Raw genomic sequence first — 21,600 nt, forward strand, 5'->3', positions numbered from 1 at the left:
CTAATATTTCTTGGTTCAAAAGAGAAGTCCATCCAGTTGATGTCACTTAGCTTTCTTACTGTCTTAGTTCAATGCCAACCAGGCATGAGAGTCTGTCAAACTCTTATCTGTAATTAAACACCAAAAACCTAGAAGTGAAGTTTTGGCTCAAGCAGTAGTGCACTAGCTTTGTGGGCAGGTGGGAAAGAAAGACAATTGTTCAGGGACAGGGTCCAGCCTCTGAGTTCTAGCCCCAGAACCAGCACAAAGTAAACAAACAAGCAAACAACACAAACCCTAGGTATTTCTTTGGGACTCTCCTTAAAGTAGTAGTGGTCTGACAAGAGGCTGGTTTTGGTGATCATACTCATGGGATCCTGCTTTTTTGAAATCTTTATTGCTATGGAAAACTCAGGACCAGACTAAAGGAATTGATAACTGACTCCTGCAACAAGAGAATCATCTCAGGAGTTAAACATCCATCCATAAAACACTTCAAAACCTCCATATCTTTGTTTCTTTGCAGTAAAACACTTTTAAAACAAAGTTATTTCCTTTTGTTCTATGCTGGCCTTCAAATGGCATATTGTTTCCTTCTGTAATATTCTCAACTACAAGTTTACAGACAAGTTTTATATGAGTAAAGAACACACTCAGAAATGTCGTGGAGAAAGTTTCCTTCAAGCCTTAAATTCTTTCCTCGTACAGAAAAAAGGAAAGCAAAAGTTAACTTGAATTTTGTCATTCCTCTATGTTCAATTCCTCTCCTGAGATCAATTTCCACATCTAGTAACAGTTACTTCCATTTACTTCTAGTAACAATCTATGGTGCTGCTCCAGATAAAATGAATGTTTTCTGGCTTCATTGAAATAGAGCAAGGACACATTTGGGCATGAGGTAACACGTGTTTCAGAGATAACTTAGTAAAGAGAAAATATGAAATTTAAATTGCTTATGAATACTTTATTCATGAGTACATTTTGTTCAAACTTCTTTAGTGCTCTGTAAATTAAGGTGAATTTTAAATGAGAAGAAGGTTCTCAGATCATTTTTTGTGAGTGTATGTGCTGTGCCTTAATTTCCCAATTGTACATGTGTTAACAGTAAAAGAAACAATAGGAGAGAGAAGTTCTGTGTTTATATAAAAGGGTTCAGTAAAATATAGAAGACTCTACAAATAAGACAACATTGAAACAATAAAGCCAAGTCCAGTATGTAGATTTATGGAAGTGATATAGAGAAAGCATTACTCCTATATGGAACATGAAGCCACTTCCATTCTAAATCACGCTTGCTAATCACCTAATTTTGTAAAATGGAGAATGGAAGAATGATTCTGTTTCCAATGCAAGTCATATATGAGATAATGGACTTAACTGGAAAAAAAAGAGTCTACCTTGAGAGAATAGGAATTATACTAGCAATGAATCTGGTGGCTAAGATCACATTTCTTTTTTTATCCTTTTCTTATATTCTTTTTGTAGTTGTTAGTCATGGTACTTGAAATCTGGGACTGGGAGCTGTCCTTCTGCAATGCAGCTCAAGGCTAGTGGTCTTCCACTTGAGCCACAGTGCCATTCCCAGTTTTCTGGTAGTTATTGGAGAAAAGAGTCTCCAGGACTTTCCTACCATGGCTGGCTTTAAATCCCAATCCTCAGATCTCACCACACCCAGCTTAGGATCACATTTCTAACACTGTACACTCAAGATATGTAATGTATATGTCCATCTATCTTTATCTTAATTCTTGCGTTAAAAAGCTGGGCTACAGGAAAGACTTTACACTCACAAAATTGTTTGTAGTTTAAAAGTTGATACTCCTGGAAAAATAAAACCTAAGAATGTAAAGGAGTCTGAGAAGTTCAATTTGCATCCAACCTGGGCAGCACAGGCTTTGAGACACTACCTATAATTAAACAGCCAAAAGCTGGAATACCAGTCATGAGCAAGATTGCTGAATAAGAGCTTGAGGTTTTTGCATACATACATACAAACATACACATACACACAGAGGGACTTACATGTGCACACAAAAATACACAAATAAAACAATTCTCAGAATATGTAGAAAAGTTAGAAAACAATAAAAAATATGTCCTGAGTAAGACTAGAATCAAGTGATAATTTTTAATATTAGAAAGCCCTCAAGTGAAATTTCCCCCCAAAAGTTGAGAATCTTACATAGGTAGGAATCAGAGATAGTAAGAGGGTCAAGCAACATTATTAATGGGATAGGATTCGTAGAGGAATGAATCAGGGATCCCTGTAGGTGCATATGAAAATGTTTATATCTTGTGCCAAATGTTAGAACATCTTTGAAAATAGTACATAAAGAGTCTGAGCAGTCAGTCTAGTGGATAAGATCATAGGAGAAGTTCAGAATTGCTAGTCTGTTTCTAGAGTAAATAAACAAACTGTGGCAGGACAATGTGATACAAGCCTGGTATTCTAGCACTTCGATAGGAGATTAGAGAATGGAATTATATTGTGATATCTTCCCTGGACCAGGTAGAATAATTTTGTCTCAATAAGACAAACAAAACAACAAGAAAGGAATACACAGTTGGAATTTGGGTCTAATTTTCTCATTATGTTTTGAGAAGTCAAGTTTCCTATTGAAATGCAACTCATATATAATCCTCACTTGTGTTTGAAATGCTTTCTTCATTACAGAACATTCTAGATGCAAAATGGCTCATTATTCCCATTCAAAAATTTGCAAAAGTGAGTAAGCACCATTCTTTTGGATTCCAAAGAAATGTTGAAGAATTTCAAAAGCTTAAGCCTGGAGAAATAGCAAAGTTCATCTAATGTAGGACTTTGTAGACCTTGCTAAATTAGAATTTAGATTTAAAATATATATTTTGGTTTTGTTTGTAATCTTATATTCTATAGGATACTACAAAATTCTTTTTAAGTAGAGGGATTATTTGAAAAATTCACAAATGATTCTGCCATTCTATTTTCCTAAAATATTCTTTCAAGAGAGTTATAATTAGAATATAGTTAATAGATAATTCCCACAGTTCATGTATACCATGTTAATGGGAATAATCTAGACAGAGTTGCCAACAAATGGATGACAGTAATTTATAAATTTAGAAAAACAGCAATTTTTTGAGGGATTGGTTTAAAATGGTATGAAGAGAGTAATTGTGTGACATCTTCTTTCTTCAACCTATAAGTAACACAGGAAGCCATTTCCTTATTTATGTGCCTCTGTATACATTGAGGAAAATGCTAGGTTTTGGGTTTGTATTCAACTTTGTTTTTGTTTTATTGGTTTGCTTAGAGCTTGAACTCTTGGCCTGGACAGTGTCTCTGAGCATGTTTATGCTCAAGGCTCCTGCCCTACCACTTCAGCCTCAGTGCCACATTGTGTCTGGCTTTTACGGAGAAGTATATTGGAGATAAGATTCTAAGAAACCTTCCTGCCAGGGTAGGCTTTGAACCATAATTTTCCGATCTTAGCTTCTTCAATCTCTATGATAATTAAAAAATATAAATTTAAATAATATTTGCAAGTGATCTGATCACAAGAATATCACTGAAGGAAAAATGATGTAGCTCAGTTTATTGTGGTGTTCTTTCCAGAACACGGAGGGCATCACATTAGCAGAGGTGTATTATTTTTCACAATAGAGATAAGCTATTCATTATATGAATTAAGAAATTTATTGTGGTGTTCTTTCCAGAACACGGAGGGCATCACATTAGCAGAGGTGTATTATTTTTCACAATAGAGATAAGCTATTCATTATATGAATTAAGAAATTTTAAGGTGTCCCTTACAAGTTGGAAACTGTTGGGCTAGGATGACTTCATGGCATAAATCTTGGGATTGATGGTCATAGAAATAAGAGCTTACTCTGATAAAAAAAATTGCTTACTATTGACGAATTAATTATTACAGATGCTTCATAGTTTTATCCTCTATGAGAATGTGGCTATTTTTCTGTTGACTTCTCAATCTGTAACACCCCCATTGGAAACTGCATCTATTGCAGAATTTCATAACATGCAAAAAAGTACTGTTTGGAATCTCTCAGGTATGGAATATTGAGAAATTAAAAATGAATAATTATGAATAGTTATTTCTCATAGGAATTTTGAAGAACACATGTATTCTGTCCTCTTAACAACTTATTTAATTTTAAAAGTTATAGGTTTCCATAGCATTAAAGTGATTTCTGTTTTAGAATGAGAAAGTATTAAATTTATTCTTTTTCAATAAATTCAGCAAGTATATTATGAAAATATTGTCTAGTTGGATAACAATCACATTGATGTCCCTCGGATAAAGAAGAGGTAATTAATTTGAATTGGATGTCAAATAGTATTGATTTTTAAAATATTACTTCATAAAGAATAAAATTTACTGTGCCAATACAGTGAAATTACATTTTATGCAGCTTATTTTTTCAATTTTATTATCATATTGATGTACAGTGAGGTTACAGTAATTGTAAGGTAGTGAATACAAAACATTTCAAACTTGTTACCCCCCTCATTTTTCTCACAGTTTTCCTTCACCCCTCACAAGCTGTAAAGTACATTTCCAATATATTGTCCTGTGAGTGTTGCTATTGCATTGGTTTTCCCTTTGTCCTTTGTCTCACCATTTTGCGTTTCCTCTTCCCTGCCCAATTTAAGGTAAATGCATACACTATACAAAATCAAATACAGCAGGAATGAACAATAGGGGAAAAACCCAGAGAAAACAAATCACATAGTTCATCAAAAACAACCACAATTGAAAAATTCTGGTTCCATATCTTGGAATTCATTTTGCTTAGCATCCGCTTATATGGTTATGTATACGCAGTACAAAGCCACTGGAAAAGAATAGCTACATGGACACCATATCATGAAAACAGCATGTTAACTTTTTGATGGTAAACGTGGAATTAGGATTGGTGAATTCGCAGTTCTGATAAAGGAATTTCAAGGGTTTTAAAGTTTGACATGTAAATTTGAGTTGTTCAAAATTTTTAACAACTTAGCCATTAAGAAAATTTAAAATTGCCTGGGAGAATAAACTTTCATGCAAAAAAATTCACGAAGATTTAGTAGAGAGGAAGCAATGTGGGTGAAGATGCTCATTTTCGCACAAAACAAACAAACCTCAGAAACGTTGCTGTAAATCCTATAGGTTCCCTTGGAATTATACTTACCCAGGAAATATATTCTTACTGTTTGAAACAAGGATATACTGGAATTTAAATTCAAATTCTTAAAAAATAAGACATCAAAATTTGTGAATTTACCTTTAATTACCAAACAGTAATTCTCTGAAAAAGATATTTGGAGTCAAAATATTTAGGGAGAAAGTACCCTCCACAATGAAAGAAGGTGTTGGAATTACACATTTCTCTTTGTAACACTTTCCACAATGTCTTTGCATGTAAAGCACTGAAACACAGAAAAAATCTGATTGGATACTTCAAACCAATGATTTCACATTTCTAAGTGGCTCACAAAAAATAATATCCTTAATAACATGAGATAATGAAGACTTCTCTTATTACATAAGCCAAAAAGTTTTGGGTTCAGAAAAGAATTAAGCAAATGGAAAAGGTAAGAAAACATAGTTCTTAAAAAGCCTAGCTAAGAGTATTGGCTTCAGCAGTGAAGGGAAGCCAAACTTTTTATATAAATTGCGTTAATATTTTTTTGGAGGTCCGGTCGTGGTGCCTGAACTCTGGGCCAGGGCGCTGTCCCTCAGCTCTTCAGGTCAAGGCTAGCGCTCTACCACTTGAGCCACAGCACCACTTCCGTCTTTTTTCTTTTTTCTTATATGGTGCTGAGGAATCCAACCCAGGGCCTCAGGCATTCAAGGCAAACGCTCTACCAAAGAGCCAACTTTCCAGCCCTAAATTGTGTTAATAATTTTACTACCAAAAGTGATTTTACAGAGCCTATTTGCCTCACTACAATGCAGAACAGATTGAATGAAGATATGAAAATAAATTCCACATCCAAATGAGGCAACTTAAAGAGTTTTAAAAGAGAAATCATGAAGATGTAACAGTGGTGGAGCACATATAGTCTTTCAGCTTCACTAGACTTGAAGCCAAAATGCTGTGATTAATTGGAAATCAGGCAAGAGCTAAGAGGAGGACGTAGAAGCAGGACATAGAAGCATTGTCCTTTTGTAACAGACACTGTCTTCCTAGGTATAGGTGATTTAACTCTCCTCTCCTCCATACATCTTGGTGAACAAATGCAAGACCAAGAGAAAAATAATCTATTGAAATAATTTTGCATAGAATAACTTCATTGTTCCTGATATGGTATCTAAGGAGAGTTTTAAGATAGAAGATAAAAGTGCAGTATTTTTCAGTTTCCTCTAAACATCTCCTTTGCAAAATATATCTTTTAGGTTAGAATTGATTGAACCAAAAAGTGATGGAGTACTTATTTTGTGGGCACTTTACATACAAGAAGACTTTCAAGGTAAAAGAAAAAATACAGCCAAATATTTGTGATCACAGCTTCTTGGACTGTTTGCTGGAGACAAACTTTTACATTAGATTTCTTCACATTGACATAGATGTTGTTTCATGGCAACCAAATGCAAGAGGGAAGTTTAATAGACTCGCTTGGCCAATTAAACAGCATGAAAGAAGAAAATGGCAAATAATATTTAAGGAATTACTTTGACCAAATACTTTGTCAGAAGAAAGAAGGAAAAATATAATTCAAAATCAATTGACTTAAAAGTATTAAGAAAGAGTAATGAAGAGAGATTAGAGAAAACATAGAGGATTGTTTTCTCTCCAGTGGAGTAATGGGTTCTTGTCTTGTTTCTTCCATTCTGTCTTCACAAGCTATCAAGTGTATCTCAGGACTGGATTATCCAGTTCAGACAGAGAACTCGTAGAAGAAATATAATATTTGCAGCAGATGTAGGTGATTTATAACCTTAGACAATCTATTTAAATCTGTTCAAAATTCTCCCCTATCCCAAACTTCTCTCTTTGTACAGCTTTGTTTGCTTTTCCCAAGATGACCTTTCCTTCATTAACTGCTTAAAATTTGGGGAGGGCGTATTCATACTTTCTAGAGATTTCAGGTTGGTTGTGATTTTTGTGTGTTTTTGTTTTTTGTTGTGCTTTTTAATTGAATTGCCAAAGGTTGTGCAAGTGTTACAATTAAATATATCCATCTAATTGTCCAATGCTCTTGGATCAGAGTCACTCCTTCCATCATTCTCAACCAACCCCTTCTCCAAGAATTATTTCAGATTTACCACTTCCTTTATCATATGTATACATTGAGTATTCTAGCCGTACTTGCCCCTTGTTCATTTTTCATTCATTCTATGTCTTTACTATAATTCCTTTCTGTTTTCAACTTCCTGATAGTCATCCTGTTACACTGTCTATTAATACTTTGAAAGGTTTATGTACATTTCATGGAGTTTCCATACTGCATATGCTTGAACTGATGTCAGCTTATATTTCCATTGTTCATTCAAATTTGCAAGACAGGAGACATGAAGCACCTAAACATGATTTTATTTTCATCCATTTGGAAGATTAATCTTTAGTCAAAAAGAAAGTAAAAAAATTGGCATAGAATGTATTCCTAACTACCAGTGTTTATAAATGGCTTTGTACAATGGTGTGATTGTTTTATTTTTTATGGGATAATATTTTCTACTACCTATAAGTTCTGGAAAAAGAAGAAAACTAAAATTTATTCCTATAGAGGAATATGATAGAAATAGAAGACATTTTATGTTTTTCATATCTCTGATGAGTACCCATATTCAAGACTTAAGTCATATTTCTTCCTATGTTAGACAGATAGGGAAAACATATTATTACATATGATAAGACAACTACTTGTGACTTTTTAAAATGTACCTTATTAAATGATGACATTTACTTTATTAGCTAATATTTGGGTTTGAAATTTGGGAGGCTGATCTATTTAACACATTTCTGGAAGGCCCCTACTGAAAAACACAAATTGTGGGTGGTACTATTTCTACACTTTAATGAATGGTTGAACGTGTTTGGCATTCGTGCTGGGTAAATAATTCAACTGTATTGTAACTTGCTCAATACACTTGAAAAACTTGTAATGTCATTAAGTATCATCTACTTGTCAAATGTTATTTTGGCGAATGTGATTTTAAAAGTTTATTTGAAAAGGAATAACTTTCAGAAGATTAAATGTAGATTATCATTGGTTTGAGAGTGACATTTTTATACCACTGAAATATGTTGTACTGAAGTCCCAATGTTTTGAAGCACTAAGGATCTTCTCAATGTTTTTCTGAATTACATTTGAACTCTAAGTAAATTTTTCTGGGCCTTGGTAGACCAATTATGGATCTATCCTTCCAGGAACTACTTTTTGGCTCACTTATGCAGGACTAAAATCTTTCATTAATCATAGGGGAGGGGTATTAAAAATAATCTTAAGATATTTTGTGAACTTGTTCACTCATATGGGCTGGTCAACTGTAAGTTGAATGTTTGAATTGTTGTACATACTCTCAAATTTTGTGATCTCATCTTTCATTTTAAGTTGCCGTGCATTTCACAATTGCTTACTGCTAATTCCTGCATCTCAAGGAATTGGGGCCCTGAAATATAGGATATTAGAAATTGAGATGGATCTTCAATTACTTTGTGTTGGCATGTTGCATGGACCTTGGTGAGAAGTCTTGCCTCTGTTATCTGATGATGCCGGTAACTGGGACCTGGGATCCTAGGAATCATTGTGTCATACAGAAGAACAATATTTGTTAGACATCTTATCAGCAAAATTTGGGCATAATTAGTAGGAATGCTTCAGAAATATGGAGAGAAACAGTTTGGGACCAGCGAGTTAAAACAATAAACAGAGAAGCAGAGTAAAATCCCTTTTAGATTATCGGAAAACAACATTTTTTTTTTACCAGGTGAATTCAGAAGACCAAGAACAGTTAGAATGTATCACAAGTTTATACCAAAGATATTGCGCTGATACTTTTTATATTCTAATGTACATTTTAAACCTAATTATTTATATTCCAATTCTATATATTGGAGCAAATAAATATTAATTTATTTGTGAATTATCAACTAATTCTAGTACGTTTCACTGTGTGAAATATAAAATCAGCACATATAAATATAAAATATATAACTATATATAATATAAGAAAAAGACACATGTTTTGCATTGTTCTGTTGTGGTTACAGTATCAAAGGCAACTCTGTTTTAAAGTATTATTTCATTATCTCTACCTCAGTGTTTGATAGAGTTGGACCTAAACCTTTACCATTTGTAGATTTACAGCCTGGAGGCAAGAGAAAACACTGTGATTAAAACATTACCAATTTAAGGCCTAATAATTAGAAGAAACATCTGGACTTCTCCTGCAACTATGAAAATATTTGGTGATAGAAATGCAGTAGTGTAAGTTCCTGCCTGGTTGGATGGTAGACAGGCCAGGACATTAAGTAATCATGCATATGATCAGTTTTTCACCTTCTTGGCTTTAGCTAATTTTGAAATGTTAGCTATACTAAACAATTATATTTTGATAAAATACCTTCTAGTCTTAACAGTTCTGACTGAACTGTTCATCTCTCTATGATCCTTGTAACTAAGATTAATTTTGTTCAAGTAAAACAATCTATGCTGTCATTGTAAGATATTCTGATTGGTCTGTTCCTACATGGGAGAAGAGTAAAGGGTCAGGTAGACATTTGTGCCAGTAAGACCTCATTTGGGAAAATGTCAGCTGCAGAATGTTAGAAGTAGCTCTTAAGCAAGGTTTACTTTGAATCCATTAGCTCCACAAACCTAAGTCAGTTGGATCAACAAGTACTTGAAAAAGCCATCACCTTTGGACTAGCTATAAATTATTGAAAGTATGATCAAATTCCAAATGAAAAAGACTTAAAATTGTCATTGACAAAAAAAATTGCAAATGTGAGCAATCAATTGAACATATAATTTTTTCCCTATTCACAGAATTTTAGGGAAATAATAGCATTGTTAGCAACAATAAGGATTCCTTGTTCCAAGTAGGCACCCATGGATATAAGCCTGTATAAAGATTGCATCATTAACTACTTAAATTTAGAAGATACTACATGCTTCAGCAGCACGTATTCCCAAATTACACTACAGAGATTAATATGGCAATTGCACAAGGATGATATGAAAATTTGTGAAGTATTCCATATTTTTCATTCTTCAGATGCAAGAAATGAAAAACAGTTATTAAAAAGTTGATTACAAAATAACAAGTGTAACAACAAACGTAATTCCTTTTAATTAAATTTAGTTTGGCATTAGTGTATTAAATCTTCACCTCAGAAAGGCGTTTACATAGCATAAACTTTACAAAACATTTGAAATTAGACAAAATTTTCATTTTATCCCAAAGAAAGTTAATATTAGGACCTAGGCAAAAAAGGAATCTAAAACTTTCTATATGGAATACAATCTGAAAGGACACATTAATGAACCTCTATATTATAAAATAATATAGAAGTCAAAGTATATCTAGGAAAGAATAAAATAAATTATGAACATTATACAAACATAGAATATAGAATATTTTAAAATATTCTTTTTCAAACAAGCACCAGAAATACTTTCGTTTCTGTACTACTCATTTCAACAGATACATTAAAATTATTTCTGATTAAAAAATCACAAACTCTGCAGAAATCATTATACATGTATACAAAAACTCTTGAATACATTTTGACATCCAATGCAGGCAATTCACTTTGAAGAATTCCACAGAATTCATGAATTTTTACAGTAAGTATTGGTGTTGCCGGGCGCTGGTGGCTCACTCCTGTAATCCTAGCTACTCTGGAGGCTGAGATCTAAGGCTCACGGTTCAAAGCCAGCCCGGGAAAGAAAGTCCATGAGACTCTTATCTCCAATAAACCACTAGAAAACTGGAAGTGAGCCACAGCGGTAGAGCACTCACCTTGAGCTGAAGAGCACAGGCATAACGCCCAGGCCCAATGTTCAAGCCCCATGACCGAGCAAAAAAAAAAAAAAAAGATATTGCCCTTATTTGGATTGTGGAAATATTTTGTATGGACACCAAGGATGGACTTGCATTTTTGAAATTTAAGAAACTTAACCCGACCATTAGGACTTAAGAGAACAATTTGTACAGCCTCCCACAACTTCATAGAGGTAGTGATAAAGACTTATCTTTTGGGCAATTTCAAATGCAGTTTCTTCTAAGTTGTTCTTCACACCTGGTTTTATATAATGGTTCAACAGAAGGAGATTCAGTGTATCTTTGCTATCTCAATTCTCAGTAGCAAGATGTAAGATGGTCAAAAGGCCTTTAGTTGGCATTGGTATCTGTATCATGATGAAGTAAGAAAGAAGCCACTCTGGTATTATTCCACATATATACACTGTGCAGGGGTGTCCAGCCATCTACAGTTATTGCATTTGCCACTTGAGTCACCAACTCACGGACAATGTCTAAGTGTCCACTGTAGGCCCCCTGATGAAGAGGGGTATACTCATCATCATCCCCTATTATTCACGAGTGGCCTTTTTGAAAAGTAGTCTCCACACTGTAGTAAGCTGAATATGTTCGGTAGACCAATGAAGAAATTTACTTGGATCCTTCTCCATTTTTTGTCTTGCAATTGATACTATTCCTTACTTTTTCATCTTGTTCCTCATCTTCCTAAGAATTGACTAACCAGAGACTTTGAGAGCCAGTGGGAATGAGGTTTCCATGTATTTCCCAAATAGTTCACATTGGTTGAACTGGTCAGAAATATCCGGTGAATTTTCTGCATATCGTTTTTCACCATGATTTTTATTATCTTTTTCTAATTTTACTATTCTAAATTATTCTAACTGGAGAGTAGGGAATTGATGGAGAACAGAGGAAAGATGTTCCTCCGTATTCAAAGGTACAGACTGAAAATGAGGACCAGTGATATCTTCATGTGCACCTTATTCTAGGAATGAGAAAATATGAAATAATGCCTTCTATATAAATGATTTGGGAAGTGGCAGAGCAAAAAGTGAAATGATGCAACCAAAAATATAAAAGGAAAATTAATTAGGATACTTATGGAGCAAACATATTATCTATGAGAACCATGAAATAGAGAAAGGAAGAGAGATACAGATGTGCAATGACATAGCTAGCCCCAAAATCCATGCCTCTAATCAATTGATAGAGCAAACAAAATTGTATTTTTAAAAAAAGATTGAAGTAGAATTTATGTATTTACTTGAAATTAGTAAATACATTTTTAGTAGCCTACATAAAGAGACATAGCTTTGACCAAATTACAGACAAGAATCTAAATCCTTGGTAATTCTAGTAACAGATCTGACTGAAATCAGTTGAATCTCACTTTTCCTGTACAATAAAGAAATAGGTCCAAGCTAGTAAAGCAGCTAGAGAAGACAGGCAGATTGTATCTATGACAAAACTTTGTGTAAAATGGTATTGAGGATTTGTTACTGGTGATCCACTTGCACTGGAAGCATGATTCTGAACTATTGCTTGCTGATTCTGAACTATTGCTTTGATCATTATATTCTCCAAGAAGAAAAAATGAGAATGGATAGTTTAGGACTACACATACATTTTCACCTTCTCACTAAGCACCTTCAATCATCAAAATCACATGAAGACAATAGACAGGCCTACTTTTTTAGATGAAAACAAGTGTCTTTAAAAAAACAAGGAATTTATGTACTCATGCATAGGACTTCTATTTTACTAATGCCTCATACATTTTAATAATGTTAGGTAACAATAAATAATGGATCTATTAGAAAGCTCTTAAAGCTCATATGTTCAATAGTGAGTTCTCTTACAGAGTATCATAGTATGTTTATGGTCTTATGAAGAAATTTACATTACTAACTTGTATTTCTGACAGGACAGTATCATCACTGTACATCTTGCTTCTATACTCTCAAGTTTACATTACTATCTAAGTATGTGCATTAGATAACTATAGAGGAAAAAGTAGAAGCCACACTGATGACTCATGTCTTTAATACTAGTTAATCAGAAAGATGAAATCTGAGGATTGTGGTTTGAAAGCAGACCAAGAAAAAAAAGTCCATTAGATTCTGATTTGAAAGTAACCAGCAAAAGATAGAAATGGAGCTGTGGTACAAGCAATAAAATGCTAGCCTTGAGAAAACTGAAATAAAAAGTAACAAATTCTGGCAAAAAGCTGTGTGTATAGTAGGAAATGCCCTGCTGTGTTAGGAGCCATTCCAGATGTGTGAGAGGCTCTGAGTTTTGTCTACAGTTGTTCAGAGAACAATATTGATATCTTCTTGGGGGTTGGAATATTCATGTGCTCAAGGACTGCTGAGACCTTGGGCTACCCATTGGTGTGTGTGTCTGTGTGTGTGTGTGTGTGTGTGTGTGTGTGTGTGTGTGTGTGTGTGTGTGTATTTTCCCTCATTTTTCTCTGTCCAATTCATGAGTGCCTGTCTGCCTATTCCTAAATTCGGATGGTGCCGCTTCTCCATTGCAACCTTGCCTTTAGCCCCCTATCAGGATCTACAATGAGTCTTAAATTGTCAGAGACCTGAATATTCCACTTTTTCTTTGGAGCCCAAATTTGGCTATCCATATCTTTGTCCACCTCCAGAGGATCCTGGGTCAGCAGGGCCAGCTGGCATATGTTCTCCACTGCCTCTGGGGGACAGGGTCAGTCATGTGATGTCCTGTCCTTTTCCTCAGCTGGGCCTCTGGCTGTACTGTACGTCCCACTCCCAGCCAGCTGGCAGTGGAGTGGGGGAAGGATGGTTGCCAGTGGCTCTGACCAACTCGAGCTTCATAGCTGACTGAAGGCTAACCCAGGAAGGATGATCCGGGGTTACATGGGAGGTGAGGCCAAGGTGGCTTGAAAATATTGGTCGACGTCTAGGAAATGTCAACAAATCTTTTCACAGGCAAGTCTATCTTCTGACCCTAGCAGAGCCTCTAGACAATTCCAGATGTCCAGAATACAGAGGCACAGACTTTGAGCTCCAGGGCCAGAGAACTATGGGTTGAGAGACTGGAATGGCCAGTGCCTCAATGTTCTGGGGCATTATCCTTGACCTGGCTATGTCCCCCTTGTGTAAGTTCACTTCTTAACCTAGTGCTGGCCACACACCGGCCACTTGTGCTGTGGAAGTGGCAGGAGCAGAGGTGAGATCTAGGAAGACCAAAATCAGAATTTATGGCCTGAATGGGGTGTAGGGTGTCTTTAAAAAAACTTAGACCTGGAACTCAGAGCTTGGCACTGTCCCTGAGCTTCCTTTGTTCAAGGCTTACACTCTAACACTTGAACCATAGCTCACCTTTCATCTTTTTTAGTAGCTGAGTAGACAGAAGAGTCTCACATATTTTACTGCCTGGGCTGGCTTCAAGTTGCTGCCCTAAGAACTCAACCACTTGAGTAGTTAGGATTTCTGGTATGAACCACTGACACCTGCTAATGATGTCTGTGTATGTGTGTGTGTGTGTGTGTGTGTGTGTGTGTGTGTGTGTGTGTGTGTGTGTGTGTGTGTTTACCAGGGCTTGAACTCAGAGCCTAGGTGGTATCCTAGGTATCTTTAGCTTGTTTGCACAAGGTTGGTGCTGTACTACTTGAACTACAGTAGCTCCGCTTCCCATCTTTTTCGTGATTCTTTGGAGATAAGAGTTTGCCCAGGCTAGCTTTGAATCTTGATTTATCCATAGGCTTCAGCCTTGAGTAGCTAGGATTATAGGCATGAGCCACTGACATCCAGCTGCATGGATGTCTTTTCCTACACTCTTCTGTTCTAACAGCTGTCTACTTGCCCTGGCCTAGATCTCTGACCTCCACATCGGCTTCCACCAGCCTCTGACTGTGAAGAACATAAAATTCAAAACTGATCCCCTTCTTTTTCCTCAGGGGAGGAGGTTATGTTTCATCTGAAGCCAGGGATAGGAGGGGTAGCTGTAGATGGGTGCTCAGCTGGGAGAGAGGTAGTCTGTTTTAGCCAAGAAAGGAAGTGTGGCCAGATGCTAATAGCTCATGCTCTCATACTCCTAGCTCATCAGGAGTCTGAGATCTGAGGATTGCAATTCAGAGGCAGCCCAGCTAGAAAAGTCTGTGAGACTCTCTTCTGCAAATAACCACCCAAAAGCTGGAATTAAAGCTGTGGCTTAAGTGGTAGAGTGCTAGCCCTGAATGAAAAATGTGAGGGACAGAGCCCAGGCCCTGAGATCAAGCCCTAGAACCAAGGTGCTTATGCGTTCACGTGCGCGCGCGTGCACGCGCACGCACACGCGCGCGCGCGCGCACACACACACACACACACACACACATACACAGGAAGGTGGTAATGATGAGCTGAGCTAGAACTGGGGGCAGTCCTGAGGCATTGTCACAGTAAACTCTACAGGCATAACAAGTGTTTTTCTCGCTAAATCTTTCTTTGGCTGAGGGGTCTGGGCCATGGAAGTAAGTTCCATGGAACCAGTCCCTCCATTTGTGCACTGGGCCACAGGACCAAGGAAAGGGCTCTATGGATGCTCATTTGTAGTTGGCCCACGACTGCAGACCTTCATGTGTCCCTGAGCACTGGTGAGGAAAGCAGGCCTCTGAGCCCTGGGACTCCAAAGACAGCTACTGCTACAAGCATCAGCCAGCTGGCTTTGCTTTCCTGAGCCTACAAGTCTTTCATGAGCCCAACTCAACACTTGCCCAAGGTGTGCCTGACAAATTCACACTCTTGTGATACCCTCATGAATGGGCATTACCTGGTATGACATCTTGCAGCTTCTGTTCCTCCTGGCTCAGAACTGTATTCTGAGACATCAATTTACTGCTCAGATCCACATCACATCCATGACAGATGCCATTCTGATTATCTCCATGCCCCAAGGCTCCACCCTTCTCTGGTACTATGTCTTGCTCTGTAGACAATGGCCTCTAAACAGGCTGCTCTCAAGACTTGTAGGACACCTAGACATTGGGAGACCCTTAGGGGCCCACTGGAAAGTATTCTGCCTAGAGCCACAGAGGTACAAGCAGGCCAGGGGTTGGTCATGGGTCTTGAACTCTGGGCCTGGACGTTGTCCCTAAGCTCTTCAGCTTACCACTTGAGCTACAGAGCCACTTCCAGTTTTATGGAGGTTCCTTGGAGATCAGAGTCTTCCGGACTTTCCTGCTTGGGCTGGCTTTGAACCGTGGTCCTCACATCTCAGTCTTCTGAGGACTTGTCTTTCACCACAGTGGACTAGGAGCTCCTGAAAGCTTTTCTTTACTTTTTCTGTGCCAGTACTGGTGCTTGAACTCAGGGTCTGGGCTCTGGTCTCTTAACATTTTCCCTCAAGGTTAGTACTTTACCACTTGAGCCACAGCTCCATTTCTGGCTTTTAGTAGTTCATCGGCAAGAAGAGTCTCACTAACTTTCCTCCCCTGAGCTGGCTTCACACAAGATCTCTATCTCAGTCTCCTGAGTAGCTAAGATTTACAGGGATTGAGCCACTGGTGGCATTGGGCTAGAAGTTTTTCTTTTCTTTTTTCTTTTTATTGTGAAAATACTGTACAGAGGGGTTAAAATTACATGGGCAAGATAATGAGTACATTTCTTATCAAGCATTGTAGCCTCTTCCTTTGTTTCCCCTTCCCATCCCTTCCCAGCCTCCCCTCGGCACCCCACCCAATCCTTCCCCCCCCACCAAAGTTGTAAAGTTCGTTTTAGACATGACAACTTGTATTTCTCATTGTTGCAATGGGTCAAGCAAGCGTTCTTCCCTGCGTTTGCCCTGACTTCTACATGCAAAGGATGTCTGAGGGTCAGGAGCTGTTAAAAATAAGATTCCAGCCACAGGAAATGGATGGGATCCCTGGTAAAATGCCGAGCTAATCTTCACCCTGGGCCCCATTGTGGGACTCCACCCTCTGCCCTACCTGTGACTCAGCCTTGAATGTCCTGCCATACATGCTTGAAGCCACAGAACCTTCATTCCACCCACACCATCTGCTCTACACCTCAGGACCTTTGCCCATGCTGTACCTTATGCCTGAGGCCCTCTGTCCTGAATCCACATCTTAGAACTCATGTGGAATTTTGGCACTGCTTATATTACCTCCTGGAGCAAGTATTTCCTTCCCTTCTCCCACTTTCTTTTCATATTGAGTTGCTAGAGATGGAACTTGTGCAGGCTGACTGGCAAATGCTCTATCTTGTGTGTCTCTGTGTGTGTGTGTGTGTGTGTGTGTGTGTGTGTGTGTGTGTGTGTGTGTGTGTGTGTGCGCGCACGCACCAGTCCTAGGGTTTGATTTCATGGCCTGGATGCTATCCTATCCCTGAGTTTTTGTGCTCAAGGCTAGCACTCTAGTACTTAAACCACAACTCTACTTCTGGCTTTTTGTGTTTAATTGGAGAAAAGTGTCTTATATAGACTTTCCTGCTTGCAATTGGGATACTCAGATCTAAGCCTACTGAGTAGCTTACAGAGGTTAACCACCAACACCTACCCTTTACCGTAGCTCTTACCTATAACCTCGGCCCTCCTCTGATTCCCAGAAGAATATGTCTCATCAAGCTCACTTATTTTTTGCCAATCTAGGGGCTTGAACTCAAGTTCTGGGCATGTTCCTGAGCTTCTTTTGCTACAGGCTAACATGCTATCACTTAAGCCACAGTGCCACTTTTGGCTTTTTCTCTTTCTGTGTTACTGAGCAATCGAACCCAGGGCTTAGTGCATGCTAGGTAAGCACTCCATCACTAAGCCACATTCGCACCCCAAGGCTCCCTTCTAACGGGAGTTATGAGGGTGAGATTTATTGGCATATCCCTTTCGGCAAATATATTGCTAACTATGAAACTTTGACAACTCCTACAGTCTAGGTACTGTTATCTCCTTGGAGGCAGTGGCTGGCTGCTAGGTATCCTAATTGGACACCTCAGCCAGAACATAAGGCTTCAGTTATTAAATGGCAGAGAAGAATACTTTGTTCAAGCTTCCAGCTCAGACTTAGTACTCTCTGAGGGCTTGTTCCAGCTTGGCCAGTTTGGGGGACTGGGCATGGGCAACCTGCTGAATGCCCGTCATCCATACATCATCCATCCATATACAGAGATATAGAGTTATTGCCTCCTTTTTTGGGGCAGGGAGGGCAATTCCAGGTTTGTTCTATGAGTCTAGGCTCTGTCCCTGACCTGCTTTTGCTCAATGGTAGCACTCTGTCCTTGAGTCACAGCCCCATTCATGTTTTTTTTTTTCCTGTGATCTCTTAAAAATAAGAGTGTCTCAGGCTTTCCTGCCACGGCTGAATTCAAATTGTCATTCTCTACATCTCAGCTTCCTGAGGAGCTAGGATTACAGGCAGAAGCCCTGGCTCCTTCGTTTCTTTTCTTCTTTTTGTGCTTTTTTGTAATTTTAACAATCTGAAATCTTCAAGGTGTCATTCTAATGGTTTGCATTCGAAAGAAATTAATCAGGCCTGGAGTTCGAAAGCCAGGACTGCCACCCACAAAAGGAAGGAGATCCTGAAAAACTTATTCATATTCATGTGAATGCTAATGGAATGTTATAAAAGTAACAATTAAATTTGCAGTAAATTCATGATTCTATTTTAGAATGCCACAGAAAAGTTATTGGATTTATATCTTCCATTCTACCACCATGGTATGATTCCCCTAATGGAAAGATACTGACTAATTTTTAATTAATGCTTTTATAAGTATTCAAACATGATACTTCATTAAATGGAGGCATAATTTAATAACTAATAATTGGTTATAATATATATAATTTAATATCCTCACATTCCCTCTCTCTGTATGCTTATATATACATATCTATCTATCTATCTATCTATCTATCTATCTATCTATCTATCTATCTATCTATCTATCTATCTATATCTCTTTCTATCTATATCTCTTTCTATATATAGATATATATCTATAGTCTATAGATCTCTCTCTCTAAATATATCTATAGATATATCTATAGATATATCTAGATATATCTATAGATCTATAGATATATATATATAAATATCTATATCTCTCTATATATCTCTCTATATATCTCTATATATGTATCTCTCTCTATATATATAAATCTATAGATATACAGAGATATATAGATATATCTCTCTATATAACTATATCTATATATATCTATAGATATATCTCTATCTCTATCTATCTATCTATCTATCTATCTATCTCTCTATATCTATCTATCTATCTATCTATCTGTCTGTCTATCTATATCTCTGTAGAGATATGCATCTATAGATAGGTAGATAGAGAAATATCTATATCTCTGTAGAAATATAGATAGATAGATAGATAGATAGATAGATAGATAGATAGATAGATAGATAGAGATATACCTCTATCTCTATCTCTATATCTCTCTATCAGCCACTACTATGGCTTGTTCCCAGGTCTTCAGAAATGGCTGGAAGCTCAGTTTGCCAAAGGCTTTTGTTCTACAACTGACCCTTTCATGAATTGGGCATTGTGGGCTGTGAGTTCAAATCCCAGCATGGCCAAAATTTTATATGTTGAGTCAGAAGTCAATTTTGACACATTTTTTCCTTGTGTGTGAATGTCCTGGGTCTCAGTATGATGTATAATTCCTATGCAAATAGATCCATGTGATAAGATGTAATAAATGAAATAGATGCTATATATGTAATATTACTAAAAAAATAAAATAAGTGTAATAAATGTCATAAGTTTTAAACCCATGCACGTAAATAGATCTCATATATAGATATTATTTTTTTCAGTACTGGGGCTTGAAATTGGGCCCTAGAAATTCTTGCTGAAATTCTTGTCTTCAACGATGGTGAGCCTACTCTCTCCCATAGTACCACAGAGTTACCCAGACCCTGAGTTCATATCCCAGGCCTGCCAGAAAAACAGTGCAAATTCCAAGCCAGGGCCTTAATATTTTCTTGGCCATGCCTGGGGCTTGAACTCAGCTCATGCAACTCTGTTTCAGTTTTGATCATCCTAGGCTGCTGTGCAGCCTATGGACCCACAGCCCATCCTGAGATTCTAGGAGCTGAGTTCAAACCTTGGGACCATCAAAAAAGAAAGTAGAAGTGCTAGGAAGATGGCTCAGTAAACAGTGTTTGCCTTGCATATATAAGGCTCTGGGTTAGATTCCTCAGCACCACATAAGCAGAAAAAACTGGAAGTAGTCTTATGGCTCAAGTGGTAGTACGATAGCTTTGAGCTGAAGAGTTGAGGGACAGCACCCAGACCCAGAGTTCTGGCCCCCAAACTGAAAACAAAGGAGAAGGATAAAACTGGGAAGTTCCAGAAGGCATTTTATATGTTTTTTCTTTGCATTGCAACCATTCTGGTTCTAAATGACAAGGCCTGGAAAGTGTACATGACCTTGCACTGCTGAAGTTTGGTGGGCTATCAGGGAAGCCACAGCCAAAATCAACAACCTAGGCCCGGGTGTGAATCCCAGGACTGCCACCTATGAATGGCGAGATATCCTAAGATATGCATTCTGATATATACCCATACAAATGGAATGTTGCAAAGTAATAATTACATTAGTAGTTAGTGTATGATTGTATTATAAAATTATACACAATAGTTATAGTATATTGACTAATTTTCAATTAATACTTTATTATGTATTCAACCATAATACTTAAATAAAGGAAGGAGTAATTTATTGATAATTGGTAGTAATATAGTATATATAATTAATTAATATACAGACATCCCTGTCTTGTTTTATACATACATATATATATATATATATACTTATATATGTATGTGTATATGTGTGTGTGTGTGTGTGTGTGTGTGTGTGTGTGTGTGTGTGTGTGTAACAATCTACATATCTATTTCTACACTTGTCATTCCTGGGGCTCTGTGGTAGAGTGCTCGCCCAGTATGTATGAAGCCCTGGGATCCATTCCACAATATCACATGCACAGAATAAACGGCACGTAGTGCTGTCATTCAAGAAGTAGAGCACTGGTGTTGAGCATGGAAGCTTAAGGACTGTGTTTAGGCCCCAGGACTGGCACCAAAACAAGTTAGAATATTCTGACTGCAAGTATAGAAGGCCAGGATTTCAAATACCTCATCACAGAGCAAGCTGGGAGTCTGAAGCCAATGGATGCCACCTAACATGACTTAGCCAGAGGTCAACAGCTGCAACCCAGCACCATGGAACCAGATACTGCTGGCTCACCCCTTGCTGCTTGGGGGATGAGATCAGACACTGGTGGGTTGAATGAAAACTCAGCCCTGACAGGAAGTCTGCAAGACTCTTAGCTGTGCCTCAAAATGGTAGAGCTCTAGCCTTGAGGAAAAGATCTTCGGACAGTACCTCCAACCTATGAGTGAAATCCCCGAGGCTGATGATACTCCCCACAAAAAAACACCCCCCTAAACCATAAGATGTGAACTTGTGTGGTTTGTGACGTGTATGTGAAAGAGTGGTGATACTGATGAAAGCACCTTAAATCTAATGACAGTTTATACAATACAGCTATATGAAGAAACCTTCCTGGGGTGCTCGGTCCTGAGTCCTTCATGTGGTTCTGGATCATTCATGGGGTACTGTGTGCTGAGTCATTCACGGGCTGCTATGTGCTGAGTCCTCCACGAGTTGTATTCTT

General features: G+C 37.6%; 1 pseudogene; it reads left to right on the plus strand.

The window, feature by feature from the left end:
• The first annotated feature begins 10,080 nt into the window (after positions 1-10,080).
• LOC138818352 (U6 spliceosomal RNA) lies at positions 10,081-10,177 on the plus strand (annotated as a pseudogene).
• The last annotated feature ends 11,423 nt before the right edge of the window (positions 10,178-21,600 follow it).

This window comes from Dipodomys merriami, unplaced genomic scaffold, assembly GCF_024711535.1.
Source record: "Dipodomys merriami isolate MVZ:Mamm:240054 unplaced genomic scaffold, mDipMer1.0.p SCAF_739, whole genome shotgun sequence".
Lineage (NCBI taxonomy): Eukaryota > Metazoa > Chordata > Mammalia > Rodentia > Heteromyidae > Dipodomys > Dipodomys merriami.